This window comes from Leptonychotes weddellii, chromosome 2 (genome assembly GCF_054177405.1).
Source record: "Leptonychotes weddellii isolate Sample4059 chromosome 2, ASM5417740v2, whole genome shotgun sequence".
In the NCBI taxonomy this organism is placed as follows: domain Eukaryota; kingdom Metazoa; phylum Chordata; class Mammalia; order Carnivora; family Phocidae; genus Leptonychotes; species Leptonychotes weddellii.
In genome coordinates, this window is record NC_138370.1 from 14,114,388 (window position 1) to 14,132,669 (window position 18,282).

General features: G+C 38.4%; 1 long non-coding RNA gene across 1 annotated transcript in view; it reads right to left on the minus strand.

Annotated features, from left to right (window-relative positions):
• LOC145717709 (uncharacterized) overlaps positions 1 to 18,282 on the minus strand; it is a 96,619-nt gene that overhangs the window by 67,865 nt on the left and 10,472 nt on the right. The gene's annotated exons all lie outside the window — the stretch shown is intronic.

The following is an 18,282-nucleotide window of genomic DNA, read 5'->3' on the forward strand; positions in this document are numbered from 1 at the left end:
CAAGGATAAAGGAAAATACTCCTAGTGCAAAGAACTTTGAACAGAACTTCAAACTGGTTGTTCATTTTGCCTGGACAGAGAGACTGTCACAGGTACATGTTTACATTGATTCATGGGGAGTGGCTAATGGTACAGCTAGACAGTCAAAGGTTGGAAGGAACAGGTTTAGAAAACTGGTAACACAGGAATCTGGAGAAGGGGTAGGAGCACACACCTCTCAGCATGGGCACTGAGTGTGAAAATGCTTGTGTCCTACACGAACACTCACCAAAAAGCAACCTCAGCAGAAAAGGATTTGGTTTTGTTTTGTTTTGTTTTATTAGCAGAAGAGGATCTTAATGTCACAACCTGTGGATATTAATCTTTCCTCGGTCACCACTGTCCCTGACCAATAAGCTCACAAAGTCATCATGCAGCAGAAATTTAGGAGTTACTAATGGGCCCAGCCACATAGACTACTACTCATGAAAATGATCTGGTTATAGCCACTGCTGTCCTGATGAATGCCCAACCTGTCAACAACAAAGACCAAGACTGATATGGCACTGTTCCCCAGGAATATCAGCCAGACAATGGTGGTAGATTGATTACATTGGACCACTTCCATCATTAAAGAGGAAGTACTTTGTTCTCAGTGGAACAGAAGCATATTCTGGATATGGATTTGCCTTTCCTACCCTTAATTATTCACCAATCTGACATCCATAGAATTACAAGGTGCCTTTTTCTTTATGATAAAAACATTGCTCTGACTGAGGAACTCAATTTGTAGCAAGTGAAGCAAGACATTGTGGTAGAATGGCTTATGAAGGTTTAGTTTCAGCACCAGCTGAATGAGCAGAGGGTGATGTCCCCCAGGGTGTAGTATGTGTTATAAATCAAGGACTAGAGTCACAGATCAGAAAATCAAGTGTGGGAATGGTCATTTTTCCTCTCGTAATTATCCTAGTGACACCCTAGCAAAATATTTCCTTCCTGTCCCCACAACTAGGTTCTGTTGTTCTAAAGTCTTGGTTTCCAAGGGAGGAATGCTCTCCCAGGAGACATAATAGTGGTTTCCTTAAACTGGAGGTTGAGACTGCCACCTGGCTACTTTGGCTCCTCATTCCAGGGAATCCATAGACTAAGCGTGGGGTCGCTGTCCCAAGTGGGGTGATTGATCCTGATTATCAAGGGAAAATTGGGTTGTTCCTACCCAGTAGGAGCCAGCGCGTGTATGTCTGCAGTGCAGGAGCTCTCTCCCCTGGAGCGCCCTGGTACTGCCATGCCCTGTGATTAAAGCCAATGGAAAACGAAGCATCCCAATTCAGGCAGGAATGCCAATGTGCCGGAGCTTTGGGAAGGGAGGTTTGAGTCACCTGGACAGGCAAGAAATCTATCTCCCCATCTCACACTGTACAAAGTTGGGGACTTGAGTGTGTCTTCATCAGCACGTTTCTATGGCTCTAGCTATCTAGTTCCTAATTTGGTAACCGTTGAATCTGTGTGATGATTTCACCTGAGGACAGTTCATTTACTTGTGTGGGCTGCCCTCAAAACTCTGGCTGGGGGTGCCCATTCCTATGGCAAGCTGGTTTCTGGGTTGTTTCTCACATCCTGTCTGTGTCCTAGGCGTTGGAGTAGATGCCGCCAATACCTTTTCCAAGTGCCCTCTGCCAGGCTGGTGCACTTACTACTGAATTTTGATGAGTCTTGGGTGCCTCCATTTACTTGCAGCTGCCTCCGCCAGAGAATTGCCCTCAGTTGAGTAGACAATGAATGACCAATGGACAACAGAGTAGAAAAGGCCAGTCCCTTCACCTTTAGTGGTTGCAACTTTGTGGTCAGATTTATAACCAGAGGCCTCGGCTTGTTGGATCGGGCCAAGTCTAGGCTTCGCCTGAGATCCCATCCTTGCTTGACGCTTCCCCTGCCCTCGGCAGCTTCTCTCACCCACTACAGGTTCCCCCTGAGAGCACTCCCTCAATAAAGCATGAGTAGCGAAACTGCCACCGCCCTCTCAGGTTCTGTTTGTAGGCAACCTAAGGTGGACCTTCAGCTCTGTGATGAGGTTAGGTGGTTTTCTAAAGAAGTCACCCACTTCTTAGAATGAAAGAGGGACCACTTACTATGCTGTCTTACAGAAACAAACAAACCAGCTGAAGTTCCAGATTTAAATGCTTCTTGGTCTTGCTTTTGAGTCTTTTCGTCCTTGCTATTCGTACGCATGCTTCCAACATCAAACCAACATGTGACTCCACCCATGTGCAAAGAAGTCTGTCTCCCTCTGAGACCTCTTGAGGTCCAGGACTCTAGGAGCACAGTGCCTGGCACATAGTAGGTGCTCGGGAATGGTTTGCTGGATGAACTTAAGTCTCTAAACTCCACTCATACAAAAGTAGAAATTAGTTGCTTTCTTTGCACTTATTTGCCAGGATGTTAGTTTTTTTTCAACAGGCCAGTATTCATTCCTTCTTTCATTTTAGCCTGGACTTGAACTTGGAAAGCAAGATTAGAGACCCACTGAATTATTGTTCATAACTTAAAAAATAAAACCCTGGGATGCCTGGGTGGCTCAGTCAGTTAAGTGTCTGACTCTTGATTTCAACTCAGGTCATGATCTCAGAGTTGTGAGATCGAGCCCTGCATCAGGCTCCACACTGAGCGTGGAGCCTCTTTGGGATTCTCTCTCTCCCTATTCCTCTGCCTCTCCCCCCTCCACTCCACTCACACATGCTCTCGCTCTAAAAAAATAATAAGAATAACAAATAAAACCCTGACTGTGCCTGAACTGTGCCCAACATCAAACAGAGATAAAGACGTTTAAACAGGAAAACTTTGGCTAGTCTTGAAAACATTTTTCATGTGTTTTACATAGCAAATCCACAGACTCAGATCTAAAAAATTTGGCTTAAGGAAGAATCTATTTATTTTGTACATCAGAGCTCACAGGCAATGTCTTACATTCTTAAATTTCAAAGGACTATATTTGAGAAACTTGTCTTTGCAGATTGTTGAGGCAACGTGGACCTTAAGTTTAGAAACAAACACATCTGCATTCAGATCCTGGCTATGACACTTGTTAAATGACCTTGGGTAAGTCGTAGCTTCCCAGAGCCTCAATCTCTTAATATGTAATAAATCAAGATAATAATAATGACCATGGTGAGGGGGTGCCTGGGTGGCTCAGTTGTTAAGCGTCTGCCTTCGGCTCAGGTCATGATCCCAGGGTCCTGGGATCGAGCCCCGCATGGGGCTCCCTGCTATGGCGGGAAGCCTGCTTCTCCCTCTCCCACTCCCCCTGCTTGTGTTCCTGCTCTCGCTGTCTCTCTCTCTGTCAAAATAAATAAAATCTTAAAAAAAATAATAATGACCATGGTGAGGGTTTGAGAGAGTGCATAGAACACCTTTGGCTTTAGATAATTACTCATTCCTTCTCTTCCACCTTGATGGAAACTGCATATCGTGCTTCTCAGAATGCTCCTCCCCTGGTCAGATAGCCCCGGCTGAGACAACATCTGTCCCGGCAAAGGCTTGCTCCTCCCCTAAGCCCTGTCATCTTGCAGAGCTCTCCCTTAGCGAATAAGCCTCCTTTTATCCTCCTGTCCTTCTGGCTATCAGCCCTTTCCTCTCCCTTCAAACATATCAGACAAGACTGTCCCTCTGTTTCCTTCCCACCTATTTTAAATTTATCTTCCTATAATATCTGGGTTCTACCCACATCACGTTGCTGAAACTTCTCTCTGGTCATCAGTGCCATTCTTCCTGAGCCTTCTCTCAGCCTTCATCCTCCTTAAAGTCCTGAAACATAATACTCTATTCATGTAACACCTGTCCACATACTACTACCCTGTGTGAATAGTGGAAGATACTATGCATGTGGTACTGAGCACATCTACGAACCTCGCTCTGTTGCCTCCTTGACCCCAGTTGCCCCCCTGGCTCTTCAGTCTCTGTATCTCACTGACTTCCCTGACCTACTCCCTAGCTTGGTGGTGACTCCCTAATACTGTAAGCATAGTTGATTTATGGGTTGTCTTGACTGTTCTGTTACTGTAGCATATGTGCAATAAAAGAGGCTAAGAAAACTTCAGTATATAATAACACACACAACCCTATTGCTCTAGTTCAGTTTTCAATCAGTTTTAAAAGTGTGAAATCCTACCAGGAATTCTTCTCATTTTCTAGATCTGGTTACTCTTTTCTCAGAAGGGTGGTTTTGGGGGATATTTGTAATATGTGAATATCCACATTACAGCCAGATTGATTCGGCCTTTCATCTGTAAGCTAAACACAAACTACTGATGTCTATAGGGAGCTTGGGAAGATGGCAGAGTAGGAGGACCCTGAGCTGACTGCATACCACGTTTACAACTAGATACCATCCACATCCAAGTCAATAAATCAGAGAGCGACCTGAAGGCTGCAGAACAAACTCCACAACTAAATATGGAGAAGTTGCATCTGAAAGGTTAGGAAGGTCAGAAAGGCAGAGAGAGGCTACCTGCAGGAGAGAGGGAGCTGCATATACGCAGAGGGCAGAGAAATGGGCCCTTGCAACAGGGAGCTCACTCAGCGAAAACTAATCTCCACAAGGTTTGGCTTTAAAACCAGAGGGGCTGAATTCCATGAGTTTGTAAAACCAGTGAGACTTGGAGCCTGGGGCTTTAAAAGTCAGTCGATTCAGCACTGGGTGAGCCAGGAGGGCAAGTGATAGCCAGGTGGCCACCCTTAAAGAGACAGCAGCCTGCATGAAGAGGCAACATAACAATAGCAGTTTATACAACACTGGGGGCAAACGGGAGACATCTGTTCATAATAATTTGGGAGCATGTTGGGGGACTTCTTTGAAAACAAGGGAGCTGGCAGATGCCACTTTCCTCCCCTGCCCCCCAGCATAAACACAGAGCCACCTACAGGAGGCAGGACTTCACACACATGTCTAGCTTCAGCAGAGGGCTCAAGGCAAATTTTATTAAAGCTCTGCACATGCCCTACCCCATCAGCAGGGCCACAGCTGCCGCTGGGTCCAGCTGCTGCTGCATGCCTAGTAGTGCATTCCCAGCCACCATCCGCACCCGGTGCCCAGACACTGGGTGCATGGCTACCTCCACACACCATGTTCCATGCCCAGCTGTGCACTCAGCATACAGCCGCTAGCCACCACTGTGCTTCAGTGGATCCAGCATAGAACTAGTGGCCCAATGCAAATTTTGCTAACACTGGTGCCCCACTCCCAAGTTCTCTGCAGACATGCACCGTCAGAGCTGGCCTGCCTGGCATGCACCCTCAGCGCTGGCCAACCAACAACAGGCAAAGAGTCAGTGCAGATTACTGCATGGAAAGGAAAAGTGACTCAGATACAATAGGATGTAAGCAACACACTTAGGTCACTCTCCTAAAGGGCCAGGTTTTGGTGAACAGGGGACACTGCACTGCAGGGGACTCTAGGACCTCCTCTTCATAGTCACTACCTTCAAAAGCAGTGTCATAGCTGGCTTTCTTCACACAAAGAAACAGACACAGAGAGGCAGACAAAATGAGGAAAAATTTACTGCAAATAAAAGAACAAGACAAGGCCACGGCCAGAGATCTAAGCAAAACAGATATAAGTAACATGCCTGATAAAGACGTTAAAGCAATGATCATAAGGATATTCACTGGACTTGAGGAAAGAGTGGAAGACATGAGTGAGACCCTTAACACAGAAATAAGGAATGCCATAACAGAGATAAAGGGCTCAATAAATGGAATGAGAAACACACCTGATGGAATAAATAGCAGGATGGAAGAAGCAGAAGAATGAATTATGACCTAGGAGACACAATAATGGAAAGTAATCAAGCTGAAGGGAAGAGAGAAAAGAATTACACAAAATGAGAACAGAATTGGGTAACTCAGTCACTCCATCAGACATAATAACATTTGTGTTATACGATTCCCAGAAGTAGAAGAGAGAGAAATGGGAGCGGAAAATTTATTTCAAGAAACAATAGCTGTAAACTTCCCTACCCTGGGGAAGGAAACAGATATCCAGATCCAGGAGACACAGAGAACTCCCATCAAAATCAACAAAAGCAGGGGTACCTAGCTGGCTCAGTCAGAGGAGCATGCAACTCTTGATATCTGAGTTGCAAGTCTGAGCACAATGTTGGGTGTAGAGATTATTTAAAAGTAAAGTCTTTATTAAAAAATCAAAAGCAGAGAGACACCAAGACATTTTAATTAAATTTGCAAAATACAGTGATAAAGAAAAAGTCTTAAAAGCAGCAAAAGAAGTCATTAACTTACAAGGGAAAAACCCATAAGGCTAGCAGGAGATTTCTCAACAGAAACTTGACAAGTCTGAAGGGAGTGGCATGACATATTCAAAATGCTGAATGGGAAAAATCAGCCAAGAATCCTCATCCAGCAAAGTTATCAGTCAGAATAGATAGAGAGAGAGAGTTTCCCAGACAAACAAAAAGTTCAAGACCACTGAACCAGCCCTGCAGGAAGTATTAAAGGGGACTCTTTGAATGGAAAGGAGAGACCCAAAATAACAGTGTAAAGGTAGGAAACACAAAAGCAGTAAAAAAGAATATTTTTGTAAAAAATTGGTCAAGAAGCTAACTATAACATATACCTAAAATGTGGGGAGAAGAGTAGAAAAGAATAAGTTCAAACTAAAATGACCATCAAATTAATATAGACTGCTATATGCAGAGGAGGTTATATACAAACCTAAGGGCAACCATGTATCAAAAACCACTAATAAATATGCAATGAATAAAGAGAAAGTAACCCAGTTATATCATTAAAGAAAATCAGCAAAACATGAAAGGGAGAAAGACAAGAAAGGATCAGAGAAAATCTTCAGAAACAACCACAAAACAAGTAATAAAATGGCAATAAATACATATATATCGATAATTACTTTGCATGTAAATGGACTAAACCCTCCTGTCAAAAGAGAGTCACAGAATGGATAAAAAAAAACAATATTGATCTATATGCTGCCTATAAAAGATTCATTATAGACCTAAAGACACCTGCAGATTGAAAGTGAGGGGATGGAGAAAACTCTATCATGCAAATGGATATCAAAAGAAAGCCAGAGTAGCAATACTTATATTGGACAAAATAAATTTTAAAACAAAGACTGTAAGAAGAGAAAAAGAGGACACTATATAATAATAAAGAGGAAAGTCCAACAAGAAGTTATAATCATAGTAAATATTTATGCACCCAACATAGAAGCACCTAAATACATAAAACAGTTAATGACAAACATATAGGAATTAATAATAATACAATAATAGTAGGGGACTTTAACACCCTGCTTACATCAATGGACAGATCATCTAAACAACATCAACAAGGAAATGATAGCTTTGAATGACACATGGGAACAGATGGATTTAACAGATATATTCAGAACATTTCATCCTAAAACAGCAGAATACACATTCTTTTCAAGTGCACATGGAACATTCTCCAGAATGGATCACATGTTAGGCCACAAAACTAGCCTCACCAAATTCAAGAAGATCGAAGTCATACCATGCATCTTTTCTGACTGACCACAACGCTATGAAACTAGAAGTCAGCCACCAGAAAAAAATCTGGGTAGACCACAAATACATAGAGGTTAAAGAACACACTACTAAACAATGAATGGGTAACCAGGAAATAAAGAAGAAATAAGTAAGTACATGGAAACAAATGAAAATGAAAGCACAATAGTCCAAAACCTCTGGGATGGAGCATATGTAGTTCTATGAGGGAAGTTTATAGCAATACAAGCCCACCACAAGAAGCAAGAAAAATCTCCAATAAACAACCTAACCTTGCACCTAAAGGAGCTAGAAAAGAACAAACAAAACCTACAGCCCGCAGAAGGAAGGAAATAAGATTAGAGCAATAATCAAAGAAATATCAAAGAAAAGTAAAAAAATATATAGAAAATATCAATGTAACCAAAAGATGGTTCTTTGAAAAATCTATAAAATTGATATACCTCTAGCCAGACTTACCAAGAAAAACAGAGAAAGGACTCAAAGAAATAAAATCACAAATGAGAGAAGAGAAATAACAACCAACATGACAGAAATACAATCATAAGAGAATATTATGAAAAACTATATCCCAACAAATTGGACAACCTGCAAGAAATGGATAAATTCCTAGAAACATATAAACTCTCAAAACTGAAACAGGAGGCTGGGGCGCCTGGGTGGCTCAGTCATTAAGCATCTGCCTTCGGCTCAGGTCATGATCCCAGGGTCCTGGGATCGAGCCCTGCATCGGGCTCCCTGCTCGGCGGGAAGCCTGCTTCTCCCTCTCCCACTCCCCCACTTGTGTTCCCTCTCTCACTGTGTCTCTCTCTGTCAAATAAACAAATTAAATCTTTAAAAAAAAAAAAACTGAAACAGGAGGAAATAGAAAATTTAAACAGACTGATAACCAGCAAAGAAATTGAGTCAGTAATCAAAAAAGTCCCAACAAACAAAAGGACCAGATGGCTTCATAGGCACATTCCACCAAATATTTAAAGAACAGTTCATACCTATTCCTATACTATTCCAAAAAATAGAAAAAGAAGGAAAACTTCCAACTTCGTTCTTTGGGGCCAGCATTACCTTGATAACAAAACCAGATAAAGACACCACTAAAAAAGAGAACTATAAGCCAATATCCATAATGAACATAGATGCAAAAATTCTCAATAAAATACTAGTAAACTGAATCCAATAATACATTAAAAAAAAAAAATCATTCATCACAATCAAGTGGAATTTCTTCCTGGGTTGCAAGGGTGCTTCAACATTCACAAATCAAACAATGTGATACATCACATCAACAGGAAAAAGGATAAGAACAGTATGAGCATTTCATTAGATGCAGAAAAAGCATGTGAGAAAGTGCAACATCAATTCATGATAAAAACCCTCAGTGAAATAGGTTTAGAGAGAACATACCTCAAGATAATAAAGTCCATCTATGAAAAACCCACAGCTAACATTATCCTTAATGGGGAAAAAGTGAGAGCTTTCCCCCTAAAGTCAGGAACAAGACAAAGATGTCCGCTCTCACCACTTTTATTGCACATGGTACCAGAAGTCCTAGCCACAGCAATCAGACTACAAAAAGAAATAAAAGGAATCCAAATTGGTAAGGAAGAAGTAAAACATTCACTATTTCCAGATAACATGATATTCTATACAGAAAACCCTAAAGACTCCACCAAAAAACTGCTAGAACTGGTAAACTAATTCAATAAAGCCTCAGGATACAAAATCCATGTGCCGAAACCAGTTGCATTTCTATACACCAATAATGAAGCAGCAGAAAGAGAAATTAAGAAAATAATCCCACTTACAGAAATTAAAAAAACAATCCCACTACTAATATATACCCAAAACAATAAGATACCTAGGAATAAACCTAACCAAAGAGGTCAAAGACCTGTATTCTGAAACCTATGAAATGCTGATGAAAGACATTGAAGATGACACAAAGAAATGGAAAGACATTCCATGCTCATGAATGAGAAGAACAAACATTGTTAAAATGTCTGTACTACCCAAAGCAATCTGGACATTTAATGCAATTCCTATCAAAATACCAACAGCATTTTTCACAGAACTAAAACAATCCCAAAATTTGCCTGGAACCACAAAGGACCCCGAATAACAAAAGCAATCTTGAAAAAGAAAAGCAAAGCTAGAGGCATCAGAATTCTGACTTCAAGTTATATTACAAAGCTATAGTCATCAAAACAGGATGATATTGGCACAAAAATAGACCCAGATCAATAGAACAAAATAGAAAACTCAGAGTCAACAATTATATGGTTAATTAATCTTCATCAAAGAGGAATAGAATATCCATTGGGGAAAGGACAGTCTCTTGAACAAATGGTGTTGGGAAAACTGGACAACTACATGCAAATGAATGAAACTGGACCACTTTCTTATGCACAAAAATAAATTCAAAATGGCTTAAAGACCTAAATGTGAGACCTGAAACCATAAAAATCCCAGAAGAGAACACAGGCAGTAATTTGTTTGACACTGGCCATAACAACTTTTTTCTAGATTTGTGTCCTGAGGAAAGGGAAACAAAAGCAAAAATAAACTATTGGGACTTCATCAAAATAAAAAGCTTCTGCATGGCAAGGGAAACAATCAACAAAACTAAAAGGCAACCTATGGAATGGGAGAAGATAATCAGATAAAGTGTTAGTATCCAAAGTATGTAAAGAAGTTATGACACTCAACACCCCAAATACTAATAATCCAATTAAAAGATAGACAGAAGACATGAACAGACTCTTCTCCAAAGAAGACATCCAGATGGCCAACAGACACATGAAAAGGTGCTCAACGCCTCTCATCATCGGGGAAATGCAAATCAAAACTACAGTGCGGTAGCACCTCACACCTGTCAGAATGGCTAAAATCAACAACACAAGAAACAACAGGTGTTGGCGAGGATGTGGAGAAAAAGGAACCCTCATGCATTGTTGGTGGGAATGCAAACTGGTGCAGCCATTATGGAAAACAGTGTGGAGGTTCTTCAAAAAGTTAAAAATAGAATTACCCTACAATCCAGCAATTGCACTACTGGCTATATCCAAAACAAAAACACTAATTCAAAGGAATACTTGCACCCCTATGTTTATAGCAGCATTATTTACAATAACCAAGATATGGAAAGAGCCTAAATGTCCATCAATTGATGAATGGATAAAGAAGTGTAATATTAATTATATATTATATATAATATGTATAAGTATATATGGAATTATATTAATTATATTGATATATTAATATATAATTATATAATGATATATAATATAATGTCTTATAATTATGTTAATATATATGGATTATAATATATAAATTATATATATTACATATTATACAATATATAGGAGAGGGAGTTTGCTTCTCCCTTCCCCCTTCATGCTTGCTCTCTCACTCTCTCAAATAAATCAAATCTTTAAAAAAAAAAAAGAACTCTGTGAACTCTATTTTGAGATAGTAGTCTTTATTTCCTTAGACACTTTCCTTAATCTTGAAGAACTCCCGTGAAAGCTTATATAAGCAAATGAATGGCACTTAATAATATTTCTATTTAATTAGACAAGAGCTCTAAATTGCTAAATTCCAAAAGAGAATTACTGTCTTATTTAAACAGGTACAATCATATTATTGCCCTATTTATACACTAAAATTAAATGGGAGGAGAAATGAAATAAAAGTTAACACTACAAAATTATAAATTAAGATTTTCATAAAGTTCATTTTAGAGAATCAAAATTTGACTCTATCTTTAGGGTCTTAGAATTTAAATACCTAAACCTGTTAAACATTGTACTCTGCCTTAGAAGTAAAAATATATTCACCCATCTTAATTCTACCCAAATACTAAATAACAAAGAATTTACTGTGTTTCCCATTATGTTATATTTAAAGCACAATGAACTTTAAGTTACCAATCCCGTAATCCTTACAGTTATTAGTAGTGTCCTAAATTTAAAAGTGAGGAAATTAAACAAGTAATTTGCTCAAGGTCATACCCATTGGATGACAGAGCCAGGATTATATACCAGGTCCTATGGTTCCAGAGCCCACACTATTCAAAGGGTACATATCACCCCAAAAACTTGAGTCTATAATAGAACTACTTTTCCACGGGTAAGGATTATTTTGTATATAAAGTGTTGTATATAAAACAACTTTATGTATGTATAACCTTTATGTTGTATATAAAACAACTTTATATATGTATAACCAATATAAAATATAACCTGTTTTGTAAATAGGCTTTTTTAAAAAACCTATGTGGTAAGGGGCACCTGGGTGGCTCAGTTGGTTAAAGTGTCCAACTCTTGATTTTGGCTCAGGTCATGATTTCAGGGTTGTGAGATCGAGCACTGTGTCAGGCTCCACACTCAGAGAGGAGTCTGCTTAAGTTTCTCTCTCCCTCTGCCCCCCCAAATAAATAAATAAATCTAAAATAAAATAAACCAGTTTGTGTTGTAAGAGAATATAATACCTATACACACAGCCCAAAAATGAAAATAGCTCAAGGTATTACAAACAAAAATATAAGAAATAATTAAAGGTAAACTAATAGGATGAATTAAATAACAAAGGTATAAATGAAATTAAAACTATTTTTTAATTGGCAAATAAAACTCTTAAAAGTAAAAAATTAAAATTTAAGCCAAATCTTAAAATAAGAATGAATTAACTGGAATAGCATTTGTCTTGCCACAGAACTCTGTCTCAAGCTCCAAAATTATCCCAGACCTGGCACAGAGGAGACGTTCAACAGGCACTTAAAAAAAAGGGGGCGGGGGGCGGAATGAATGCATGAAGGATAAAAGCACATTATCATTTACAAGATCACATAAGAAGAGAGTTTTATATTTTGAAATGTGTTAAGAAAATTATAAAAGAGGAAATACTAGTTACTGATTAAAATATTTATCATCTTCCATTTAATAACTATGTGATAAAATGTTTTAAAATTTAAGTTAGCAGGCTGGTTGTCAAACCTCCAAGTGGTATTTTTCCAGGCTATATTGCTTTCTTCAAAAGATACGGAGCCAATGTATTATTTGCCAATAGCTATGCTTTGTCTCCATTATTAACAATTATTTTGAGGCTCTCTCCTTGATTCTGCCCCATGTGTGAAGTAGCTTTCATATTTCCCTATTTATTACCTATTCTTTCATCCTGATGTTAATACTAACATCTTTTATTTGTGTATTTTTAATTTGAATTTTAGCTATACTGCAAATAACTTTTTTAATTATTTTAAATTTTTTCATTTTTAATTGACGTATAGTTGACGTACAATATTAGTTTCAAGGGTACAAGATAGTGATTCAGCATTCACGTATGTCACAAAATGCTCACCAGGGTGAGCGTAGTTACCATCTGTCAGGCGGCATCTTTTAAAACAACTCATGAGTACTTCATCTACCAACCAAGTTTCAAATTTCTCTCGAAAAATTTTTCTGCTAATGTTTGTCTTATTTTTTATTTGAAAATAAAAGAATTTTAAGTGCCTTGACTGAAAGTAATCTCTTTGAAAGTAGGATCCGTGTTTTACACAAGCTTAGCACGTTGTCTTGTATTTTGACAAACCAGCAAGAATTTGCTGACAATTTATATTCCATCTTATACTGTAGGTGTGCAATAAATATTTATTTAAATGAATATTCAATCCAGTAAGCCCCAAAAGTGCTCCAAGATCAGAGCAGGTAATCATCCTTTTAAGCCAGAAGCTCCACAACTCAAATTCAGTAAGTAGCCTGAAAAATATTCAGCACAAAGATTTATTTGTTTTTCTTTTTCTTTTCCCTTTTTCTAAAACTAATGCCTTCAGTGTGATTGCCAAAAGTGGATAGCTCTATAGAAGAATAAATCTTAGAGCACCTCAACCAGAAAATCCAGAATTTTATTCCCCAATTGTAGCATCATTGAATTTCACTGAAATTTCTTGAGATGTCACATAGAGCTGTCATGTGTCAGGTCAACTTGGTTAACCAACCTATCTGAAAGGTGAGGAACTTAGGATGCTGATTAAGGAAGCATCTTAAGACTCTTTAGGAGAGTGGATGATACTGGTGATACCATGCAGAGTTCTGAGCATGAACAACTGCTTCTTTAAAAGCAATTAATTGGGGCACCTGGGTGGCTCAGTCAGTTGAGCATTGGGCTCTTGATTTCAGCTCAGGTCATGATCTCAGGGTCCTGGGATTGAGCCCTGTGTCAGGCTCCACACTCAGTGGGGAGTCTTCCTGAGATTCTCTCTCCTTCTCCTTCTGCCCCTCCCCCTGCCTGCTCACGTGCGTTCTCTCTCACTCTCTCTCAAAATAAATAAATCTTTAAAAAAATAAAAGCAGCTAATTGCCTCTGGTAGCATAGAAAATCCTGAGAGTGTGTGTATTTCATTTTTAGAAAATAGGGCATTTCTGTCAGCTAGGCAACTTAAAACTCCTTAGGAAAAGGGAGGAAATTCAAGCCACCGTATAAAGACCTTAGTATTCACGTCAAATATTCCAATTATCGTTTTTTAAGGATACTAATAAAGAATGAGCAGAAGAAGGTACAGAGACTCTATAGAGTTTTAAAATGAGTTCCAAAGCAGATATTTTTCAAAACAGGTATTTTTTTCCAATGGAAGTATAGTTGACACACAATGTTACATTAGTTTCTGGTATACAATACAGGGATCCAGCAACTGTGTATGTGATGCTGTGCTCACCCCAAGTGTAGCTACCATCTGTCCCCATACATCATTACAGTACCATTGGCTACACTACGCTGTGCCTCTCATTCCATAACTGGACTCTTGTACCTCCCATTCCCCTTACTCATTTTGCCCATCCCCCCATCCCCCTCCTCTCTGACAACCACCAGTTCTCTGTATTTATGGGTCTTTTTCTTTTTTTTATAAAGATTTTATTTATTTATTTGATGGAGAGAGACACAGCGAGAGAGGGAACACAAGCAGAGGGAGCGGGAGAGGGAGAGGGAGAAGCAGGCTTCCCACTGAGCAGGGAGCCCGGCGCAGGTATCGATCCTGAGACCCCGGGATCATGACCTGAGGCGAAGGCAGACGCTTAACGACTGAGCCCCCCAGGCGCCCCTCTGGGTCTTTTTCTGTTTTGTTTGGTTTGGGTTTTTTTTTTTTTTTTAGATTCCACATATAAGTGAAATCATATGGTATTTGTCTTTAACTTATTTCACTTAGCATAATATCCCCCTAGGTCCACCCATGTTGTCACAAATGGCAAGATCTTATTTTTTTTATGATTAATATTGCATTGTGTGTGTGTCTGTGTATGTGTGTGTATATATATATCCAGATACACTACATATTCTTTATCCATGCATTTGTCAATGGACACTTAGGTTGTTTCCCCATCTCAGCTGTTGTAAATAATGCGCAGTGATTATGGGGCATATATCTTTTCAGGTTGGTGTTTCTGTTTCCTTTGGATAAATATTCCAGAAGTGGAATTGCTAGATTATATGGTAGTTCCATTTTTAACTTTTTGAGGAACCTCCATACTGTTTTCTACAGTGGCTGCACCAATTTACATTCCCACTAATAGTGCACAAGGGTTCCCCTTTCTCCACATCCTTGCCAACACTTGTTATTTCTTCTTTTTGATAATAGCCATCCTAACAGGTATGAGGTGATATCTCATTGTGGTTTTGATTTGCATTTTCCTGATGATTAGCAATGTTGAGCATCTTCTCATGTGTCTGTTGGCCATCTGTATGTCTTCTTTGGAAAAATGTGTATTCAGATCTTCTGTCCGTTTTTTATTCAGATTGTTTTTTTGATGTTGAGTTGTATAAGTTCTTTATATATTTTGGATATTAACTCCTTTTTGGATGTATCATCTGCAAATAACTTCTTGCATTTGGTAGGTTGACTTTTAGTTTTGCTGATGGTTTCCTTCTCTGTGCAAAAACTTTTTATTTTGATATAGTTCCAATAGTTTATTTTTGCTTTTGTTTCCTTTGCCTTAGGAGACATTCCTAGGAAAATGTTACAAGGGCCAATGTCGGAGAAATGACTACCTGTGTTCTCTTCTAGGATTTTTATGGTTTCAGGTCTCACATTTAGGTCTTTAGTCCATTTTGAGTTTATTTTTGTGTATGATGTAAGAAAGTGGTCCACTTTCATTCTTTTGCATGTAGCTCTCCAGTTTTCCCAGAACCATTTATTGAAGAGACTGTCTGTTCTCCACTGGATATTCCTGCCTCCTTTGTCATAAATTAATTGATCATGTAAGTGGGGGTTTATTTCTGGGCTCTCTATTCTGTTCCGTTTATCTGTGTTTATTGTTGTGTTAGTACCGTACTGTTCTGATTATTACAGCTATATATTATATCTTGAAATCTGGGATTGCTCTGTTCTTCTTTCTCAAGATTGCTTTGGCTTTTGTGGCCTTTTGTGGTTCCATACAAATTTTAGGATTATTTATTCTCATGCTGTGAAAAATACTATGGTGTTTTGATAAGGATTGTGTTGAATCTGTAGATGACTCTGGGTAGTATGGACATCTTAACAATATGAATTATTCTAGTCCATGAGCATGGAATATCTTTCCATTTGTGTCATCTTCAATTTCTTTAATCAGTATTTTATAGTTTTTGAAGTACAGATCTCTCATCTCCTTGGTTAAGTTTATTCCCAAGAATTTATTCTTTTTGGTGCAATTGTAAATGGAATTGTTTTCAATTCAGATATTTTTCAAATCAGGTATTTTTAAAAAACAGAGCCATCAGGTGTTAGTAAGAGCTAAATGCAGGAGGTGTAATTTAGGACATTTTACCTTTGATTAACTTTCAGAACTGTCAAGAGAAAAATGATTGTGCTAAGCTCCATCTTATCTGTGATTAATTTAATGCTAAAAACTGCTACTTTCTTATGAGATGAATAGCTGGAAGATCCAAAGATCAGATCCAAATTTAATCATGTAGACCCCCAAATCAATGATGTATTTAGGAGTCTTAATCCACTGTCATAATGTTTCCAAGCAATTCTGAGGATTGCTTTGGCAAATTTGGATAAAATTTGGAGTCCGATAATAATATACTACACAGACCAGAAAAAAAGTCATGAAACTTTAAACAGTGGCTAAGAATGCAAGGGGAAAAAGTCAATAAAATGTCTTTATAAATAAGAAATTGCCTTGAATCAATAAGTTCAAATCTCATGAAGAGCTATAGGAGGAAAACATCAACAGTACTGACAAGAACTCTATCAGATTAAGTATTATATTAAACATTGACTTTGTTAGCATGAAATCATTTTCCAAGTCTGTACATACAGTTAGGTCATAACTTTTTGAATGGTAACATACTTGTCTGAGAAAGTAATTGCAGCTTCCAGAGCTGATTCATTTTAAATTAGAGAACAGCTTGGATATTGAAATAATCAGCCTCTCAAAGGCTGGATATTGAAACAGTCAGAATCTTGGTCCTACTTGCTGTGGAGAGAAAATGTTTATTATGAAAGGGAAAATGGTAACATCAGAGAATTTGTGTAATTTCCATAATGCTGCAAAAGAGAATTAGATTCTGACTGATTTCACTTCTTACTGTTCGTATTGTCCACTTACTTAAAAAATACATTTAAAAAATAAACATAACATGAAAACTACTAATTATAGAATATATACTAATAATAACATAATAATACCATTATTTCTATAGTGTTTTGCAACTTCAAAGCGATTGGTAGATGGACAGGATGGGCAGAATCTAAACCCTGTGAGAAGAGTACCCCGCTGGACAGATGGAGAAACTAAGGCTTAGAAAGATTGAGTAACTAGATCCCACACATAGTACAAATAAAGGTATTGCAGATATGAAAGACTCAGCCTGGGTCTGATTTTAATTCCTGTGCTCCTTCCACTCTCACACTGGGTTGTGTGCTGGAGTAAGAAATACTGATCATTTATCTCTGAATTTGGGGTTTTAGTTTTCTTTATCTACCTGAGGAGTTTTTTATAAGGACGAATAAAACATAATGTGGGAAAATGCTTTGAAAACTGAGAATCACTCTGTGTACATAAATACAAAGCACTAAACATTCCAAATAAGAAGTTATTTTTCTACTTCATCTACAGAAATCAGATCAAAATAGTTGTCTGTGAAAAGTAAACCACAAACTACAATTTCACCAATTGCTTACTTTAATTTTCTCAAGTTTGAAAAATGTTTCAAACACAAATCAATAAATTTTTTTTTTAAGATTTTATTTATTTGACAGAGAGAGACACGAGAGAGGGAACACAAGCAGGGGAGTGGGAGAGGGAGAAGCAGGTTTCCTGCTGAACAGGGAGCCCGACGCGGGGCTCAATCCCAGGGCCCCGGGATCATGACCTGAGCCGAAGGCAACAGCTTAACGACTGAGCCACCCAGGAGCCCACAAATCAATAAATTTTTAAAATAAAATTGAAGGATTGAAAAATTAAACTCCTTTAATAATTGGGGTTAGGTTCATAAGGGTGCTATAAAATACTCATAATTTTTTTAAATTTTTTACTGTTATGTTAATCACCATACATCATTAGTTTTAGATGTAGTGTTCCATGATTCATTGTTTGTGCATAACACCCAGTGCTCCATGCAGAACATGCCCTCTTTAATACCCATCACCAGGCTAACACATCCTCCCACTCCCCTCCCCTCTAGAACCCTCAGTTTGTTTTTCAGAGTCAATCGTCTCTCATGGTTCGTCTCCCCCTCCGGTTTCCCCACTTCATTTTCCCCTCCT